The following is a 7843-nucleotide window of genomic DNA, read 5'->3' on the forward strand; positions in this document are numbered from 1 at the left end:
CTCTAGTCTCATCTTGAAGGATCCATGGTGTCCTCAAGTGGCGGCAGCACACTCATCTAGGAGCAACCATCCTTCTAGTGGCGTGATCATCCAACCATTCTTCCATCTTCATGAGCACTCTCTTCTCCTTCCTTTCTTCTCTTTTGTTGTTCTTGTTTTGAGTTGGTGTTCTTGAGATTTTTGGTTCGGCTTTAAGTTTTCCAGCAGCTGTTCTTATTCTTCTTTGTGTTAGGTTCGGTACATTTCTGTTTTCAACTTTCCTTTTCAGTTTTCTTGTCTTTAATTTCATTTTGTTCGGTTCAAAGTTGTTTTCATTCAATTCTATTCGGTGCCTATGGTTTTTACCTCTTTTTGTTGGTTCAATTTGACAATAATTTGAACTTCTATATGAGTTTGTGTTTTGGCACTAGTTTTGGTGAGTTCTTGTTCATAGAACCTTGATCCATTTCTATGATAAAGTGCCTAGCTCTTAACCAACTCAAGATGATTCCTAAGAATGTCAAGAATCATTCTAATTGTGCTAGTGGAATCACATCATGTGGTATCATGAGTTTAGGTGTGTTCTTGTTTAATTGTTGAGTTGTGTAGCACTTTATTTCAAGAGCTCTTTTAATTTCTTGCAATTTAAGTTTCTGTTTTAGACTTATTTTGAGTTTACTTGCTGTTTTAATTCTTTTGCCTATCATATGTTTGAGTATTTTCCTTTTTGAATCATGTCAAGTTTTGTCTTAGTCATGATATTCCATAATTGTCATTACTTCTAGTAGTACTTTTATTGTTTTTGATTGTTTCTTTCTTTAGTGTCATATAATTTTTCTGAATTGATATTGATCCTTTGTGCATTTTCTTTTTAGAATTGAGTTCATACTTGTATTCTAGACCTATACAAGTTCAAATACATCATTTTCCATTATGTCTTTGCTAGTTCATAATTCTGTTTTTTATTCCTATTAGGATTCCTCTGTTTCTGAAAAAAAAAAGTGCTTACTGTTTTCCTTATTGCAATTGATTTACTCACTGGAAATTTCTGAAATTCTGGATTTGTGATATTCAAAGTGTTAGAAAAGAGTAGAAAAAAGAATCATTCAAAAACTCAAAGTACACAAAAAATGATAAATAAAATAAAAAAAAGTGTACAATTCTTCCGAAAAGAATACGGTAATCTGGCAGCGATTTTAAAAATTTTATCTCAATTAATTGGCTTACTGTTTTTAATTGATTCCAGTGCCATTATTGAGTTAACATCTTGAAGTTTCTGTGGTTTAAATTTCATAATCCAGTTCGCTCTACATCATTCCAGTTAAATCAGTGAATATCAAGCACAGTTTGCATTTAAAAAAAATTTCCAATAGCTAATTTTTGTTTTCTTCATCTACTCTAGTGCTTTTCCTTAAGTATTCTTTTGTGTGCCTACTTTCTCATTGAGTTCTTTATTTTCTTGATTGTCTTCCATTCCTTACTCTTTGAGTTTGTCTTACATATAGTTTTCCTAAGAATCATTCTAATTGTGCTAGTGGAATCACATCACCCTCCCTCTTGAAAAGGATTTGTCCTCAAATCCAATGCTTTTGCTTCCTAGGGGAATGATTGTGGCTGGATGGTGTCCATCATCTCCTCCTTCTTGAGAAGATCTATCCTCAGATCTACAGACTTGATCTCGGATAGCAACCTTTTGCTTCGCTAAAGCTTGTCCTCCTCGATCAAACGTCCACCTATAGAAATAATCAAATAAGGCATAGGTGTTAGTTTGCAAATTAATTTTACTAGGTTGCCATTTTTGTTTTTCTTTTGGTTTTGGCAACCTTGGACAAAGTTTCTCTTTTAATGGTTGTGTGTGGTCTCTAATCATCTTATTTATTTTAAAATGTTCATTTGTGGTTACGTTCTCTTTAGGCATAAATCCTATAGAAGATGGTAACAACTTAAAAGGAGAAAGATGATTGAACCCACACATAACTTTAAAAGTAGAAATATAAGTAGTTTTGTGAACTACTTTATGGTATGTTTGCTCACCTCTAGAGTTGTGTGTGCACTTCATGATTATTCTAGGCATAGTAGAAAGAGCTAGATTTTCAAATATATTTTGACCATGTGTTTGAGGATGATAAGAATTTAAAGTGTGCAATTTAGTTGCAAGTTTTCCAAAGGAAATCCTCAAATCATGGTTTGCGAAATTTGGAACTCTATTCAACACTATGCTTGAAGATAAACCATGAAGATGTATCACTTCTCTAGAGAAGAGTTTATCCATAACCATGAAGATTGAATCACAACCTTTTGTTGTCCTAGGGAGTTTTAATATGAAATTTATATCTTCCCAAGGATCATTTGCAAAAGGTGAAGGAGTATAGAGTTTATATTGCCTTGGGCGTAGTTTGAAAACAAGAATTGTACCTAAGGTAATGTCTTTGAACTTCTTTTCTCATGGGGGACAAAAGTTTTCCTTTTAAAAGCTCTAGAGTTTTATCAACTCTAATTTGTCCCATGAGTTCTCCTTCATGAAGACTTTTTCTCTTATGTGTAAGGATAGTCTCGTTGTGACAACCATTGTTTATAAGGATTTGCACACTTTGCAATGGTTGTCTCAATAAGACATGACAAGTTTCTTTAGGCACTACTTCACATAAAAAATTGTTTTTGTAGATGCTTATAAAAAACTTGACATTCACTTGGTGATATCCTAGCACATATGAGAAATAATCTATTTCATTTTTATCTATGCAAGCTTCTTTTAAAGACTTTTCTTTTTCACTTAGGCTTGCAAGTGTTCCTTTACAAAAGGTAAGGCTTTGAGGTTGTTCAACAAGACACATATTTTCAAAGGTATTTTTAAATCTTTGGTCTTGTTGAATGACCTTGTGGGAAGGAACACTCTTCTCCCACGCCTTTTGTTCTTCAAAGGTCTTCTCATGCTTTTCTTTTTCTTCTTTTTCTTTAGCTTCCCTTTCGACTTCCCCTCTCTTCTTTTGTGTTTTTCTTTCCTTTCTTTCTTTATGGGAAGCAAACAATTTTTCTACCCACATTTCCCAATCTAGGCAAGCTTCTATATTTTCTTTTCCATGGAAATGGGGTTGGTCTACCCTAACCTCTCTTGGGTTTTCTTGTTCTTTTCTATCTCTTCTATGTCTTCTAGGGGTGCTTGATAATAATCATTTACTCTATTGCTTCCCTCCCCAAAAGAATCATGATCTTTAGAGATATATGCATGAGAAGGTAACTTTTTTAGAATGTGAGACTTCTCATCCTTTGCTTTAGTCAAAACATTAAGTTTAGTCTCACTCTCCAATTGTCTATATGCAATTGATTGCACAGTTTGTGAAACTTCTTTCAAAAGAGTTTTTAAAGATTTTAATTCACTTCCAATAGACTTTGTAGGATGAGAAGAAGAAGACATGACTAAAACTTTGTGTATACAAGTATTTTACCTTGAGAAAATTTAGGGAAGTCAAAGAAGGTAGTCTTCCAGGTAAGGGAGGTGAATCACAGTGGACTTCTTAAGTACCAAGCCTTGCCTTAGCCAAAGACTATCCCTTAATGCTTCACACAAAACTTTCTCTTAGTAAACCACTTAAACACAGTCAAGTTGAAGAAATCAGATTTTAATGCAAGGAAAAACAATGCAAGCTAACTAATTAACCAAGCAAAAAGAATTAACAAAACTTAACAAAGCAACACTATTTGCAAAAACGAAACTAATTAAGCAATAGAAAAGCAATCAAAAACAATTTACAATTGCGAATTAGAAAACTCTACACTAGTCGGCCCTAGGTGAGGCTTCTTGGACACTTGGAGCCCTTGAAGACACACTCACCGTCTAATCACGTAATTAAAGAAGTAATTAACACAAGTTAAGTAGCAAAGACAAAAATTAAGAAAACTCCCTTTGTTGATCTTTTTTTGTTTTTTCTATTGGCACTTCCTTGGTTGTCTTTCCTTGTTGGGCCCTCCAAGTGTTTGTGGTGTTTTGAGAAGTGTTTTGATTCTACCTTTGCCTTTGTTCTCCTTAGGATTAAGGACTTAATTCTCCAATTCCAGCACCTATCAAGAAGACTAGACCTTACCCAAGTCAAATTTCTACTCAATTAAGCACCAAAAGAGAATAAATTCCAGCACCAAATTTAGAGCCCAAAGAATAAAAGCAAGAAACAATTTAATTGGAAAACAGTACCACACAAATGGAGTTAGATTGTGACAACTAGAAAGAATTCCAAGAAATATTGACAAGCAAATAAAGGTACTCAAATAAAGGTAGGCACACAAAATTGATCCTAGGAAAAGCACTAGATTAGATTTCAAAAATAAAAAACAGCACCACTAGAAAATTGTGTGGGCCAGAGAACGTGTTTTTCCCCAATTTATGCTAAGCTGCCCTTTTGGAATTTGCCTCTGAAAATTGATATGCAAGATATTCAAGATCTTAACTAAAATCTGGCTTTGGAATCACTCCAAACGCATGAGCCATTTTTTTTAATAAATTTTCAATTTCATTGTTCAGTTACGCCAGCTGTAGCGCCTCAGATTTGCACACTGATTTTAAAATATTTATCATTTTTTTCTGTTGACTCTTTTGAGCTAATTTTTTTGTCTTCTCTATAACACTCTAATCTTGCATATTCCAGAGAATCAAAATTTTCCTATGAGTGAAAATATTTTTCTGGAACAAAACAGCCAGCACAGAGAATGTGAAACAGGGGATTCTAGAAAAACTGGAAAAAACAGCAAGATACCAAAATTTAAACACAATGGAATTAAGAAAAGGAATTTGTGTAAGATCTAAACACAAATATGAACTCAAACTAAAATTAAAAGTCACCAAAAGATCAAAAGAACAGCAGATTCAAAGCAAATATAGATACCCAAAATAAAGAAACAATCAAGCCAAACAAAGGACTACTATGAATTGATGACATTGTGGATGAACATGACTTGACAAAACATATATGGATTCATAAATTAAAAACTCAAAGAGCATAATATGAACCAAATTAAAAGTGCAATAAAGACTCAAAAACCTAAAAGAAAACAGCAACTCAAAGGTGTATGGAATCCTATCACAAATTGCACAAGAATTGTTCAAGATCAATTGAACAAAGTGCATCGGTTGGATCTTCCAAATAGCACACCAAAACAAATTAAAATGTAAAAAACAGCAAGACAATTATGGGAATAAGATGAACAACATGAAATAAAGAAGAACTAAAAAGGAAAAGACCAAGAACAACTCATCTTTGAAGAACCTATGCTCTGATACCAAATGATGGCAAATTCATGAAGCTCTTCTTAGAATCATGTGAAAGATGGTGCGGAAGCCATGGATGTGTATGTGCAAGATCCTCTTAAGAGTTATGGTGATCTTGAAGGTGCATGCTGTGTATGGAAGTTGGGAGGTTCGGCCAGCCCAATGAGAGGTGAAGGATGTGAAGATTAGAGCCTAGAATCTAGGTAGAAGCAAAGCTTGGCACAATATGGGCAGCATAACTTTACTCACAATAATCTTGCAATACATGAGGTTGGCTCCTCCTTTTATAAGCTAAGGAGGACCAGATTTGATGACCTAAATGATACACAAATTTAAGCCAAATGAAATGTAAATGTGAAGCACATGGGTGCACATGGCACATGGGTGCACATGGTCCTTTATTAGCAAAGGCTTCTAGAAACCTTTAGCTAATCAAGGTTAATGCTTCCTTAATTCTAATGTGCAGAAAATTAAACAATTGAAAACATGGTTATGCTATTTACACCTCATTTAAAGCTAAACTACACTTGATAGGCCTTCACGGAATATGTGCTATTAGGCCTTTTTCCATTCATAGCTTGATCCAAGTCTTCTTGTTCTAGACGCTCTTGGTTTGGTCTTAGACGCTCCTAGCTTGATCTTAGATGCTCCTAGCTTGGTCTTAGATGCTCCTAGTTTGGTCTTAGACGCTCCTAGCTTGGTCTTAGACGCTCCTAGCTTGATCTTTAGACGCTCCTAGCTTGGTCTTGGACGCTCCTAGCTTGGTCTTGGATGGTCTAGATGCTCTTGCCTTGGGGTCTAGACGTTCTTGACTTGGCTCTTGCCTTTCATGGAAGGGTGTGCTTGGCCCTCTTCCATCAATGCGGGTAAGATAAACTGTCCTTTTATCTCCAGTCCTTTTTTCTATCCTCATTTTTTTTCTTTTCTTCATCTACACTCTCATTTTTTTCTCTTCACTTTTTTTTTCCTTTTCACTCTCCATTTTTCTTTCCTCATTTTTTCTCTCTTCTTCACTCTCAAATTCTCTTTCCTCAATTTTTTGTCTTTCTCAACAATATAATTATTACCAAACCCTTTTTCCTACAACTATTCTACTTTGAGTAGTGACTGACTTACATTGATCCCTAGATTTCTTCAACTATTGTGCAATTTGTCCCATTTGTGTCTCCAAACTTTAATCAATAATATCAAAGTTCTTTTGATTCGACAATGTTGTTTGCATAAATTTCTCTAAAGTATCCTCTAATTTTCTTATTCTCTCTTGGGACGAAGGATATACTGGTTGTCGTTGTTGAAAGGGGCCTTGTTTAAAACTTTGATTTTTATTGCTTTTCCAACATTTCCTTCCTTGATTCCCCGTATAATGAGTTTCTTCTTCAAATGATATCTGATAAGCACAGTGCTCATTGGAATGATCACCTCCACACAAATCACACCTTATTGTTTGAATCTGACTCTGAGAAGCCTGCATAACTTGTAATTATTGTGGCAATTTAGCCATTTGTGCAGTTAATGCTTCCAACTATTGTGTCAGAATTTTATTTTGGGTCAAAGGTGTGTTTGAAATATTATGATTCATCATCCCCTTCTTTGGCTCATTTTCACTATCATTTTGGGCTTGATAATTTGTGGATGTCATTGCCTCAATAATCTTTGTTTCTTTTTCTATGTCAAATGACATCATTGTACCACCAGCTACAACATCTAGAAGCATCTTGGTATCATATCTGAGACCATTATGAAAAATGCTCAATTGAGCAATGTCTTCAAACCCATGATTTGGGCATTCTCTCACCTTCATTTTGAACCTCTCTCATGTCTCACAAAAAGCTTCATCTGCTCCTTGTCTAAACATAGAGATTCCATACTTTTCTTTGAAGTAGCAAGAGATTGGAAAAAATCTTTGCATAAATTTTTCCTTTACATCCTTCCAGCTAGTGAGGCTCTGATTTGGATGTGTTTTGAACCACTCTTTAGCCTTTCCTGCCAATGAAAAAGAAAATAAATGCATATAGACATTTTCAAGATCATCCAAACGACAGCTTATTGTTCCCACCAATTCATAAAATGCAGAAAAATGTGAATATGGATCCTCATGATCCATTGTTGTAAATTGACGGGTACGGATGAGAGTGAGAAAATCGGGTTTCATTTCCAAGGCCTTGGCGGTAGCAAGTATTTGAGTACTAGAAAAATGCCTTCGCCCTTGGCGCATGGCATAATATCCAATTGTCTTCCTAGGAGGTGGTACTTGTCCTTCTGCCATGTTGCTTTCCTCCTGAAAAGGTTTAGTGACAAAAGAAGAAGTGGTTGAGGATTCCTTTCTAGTGTCTCTTTGTTTCTCATTTGTCTTTGTCTTTCTGTTTCTCTTAACTTCCCTTTCAATCTTTGCTTCAAATAATAATTGGTCTTTCGGAATTTGACCTCTCAATATCATATAAGACAGCTAATTCAAGGGCTAGCACAAGGATCCACTAGCAGTAACAAAATATATATATATATATATATAAAAAATTAAAAATAAACAGAATAAAATGAATTCCAATTAAATCTAAAAAATAAAATAAAAACAATAAATTCAAAATAAATCTAAAAATAAATTAA

General features: G+C 34.5%; 1 pseudogene; it reads left to right on the top strand.

Annotated features, from left to right (window-relative positions):
- Positions 1-7008: 7008 nt before the first annotated feature.
- On the top strand, positions 7009-7115 carry LOC137819914 (small nucleolar RNA R71; annotated as a pseudogene).
- Positions 7116-7843: the final 728 nt, after the last annotated feature.

This window comes from Phaseolus vulgaris, chromosome 10 (genome assembly GCF_000499845.2).
Source record: "Phaseolus vulgaris cultivar G19833 chromosome 10, P. vulgaris v2.0, whole genome shotgun sequence".
Taxonomy (NCBI): Eukaryota; Viridiplantae; Streptophyta; class Magnoliopsida; order Fabales; family Fabaceae; genus Phaseolus; species Phaseolus vulgaris.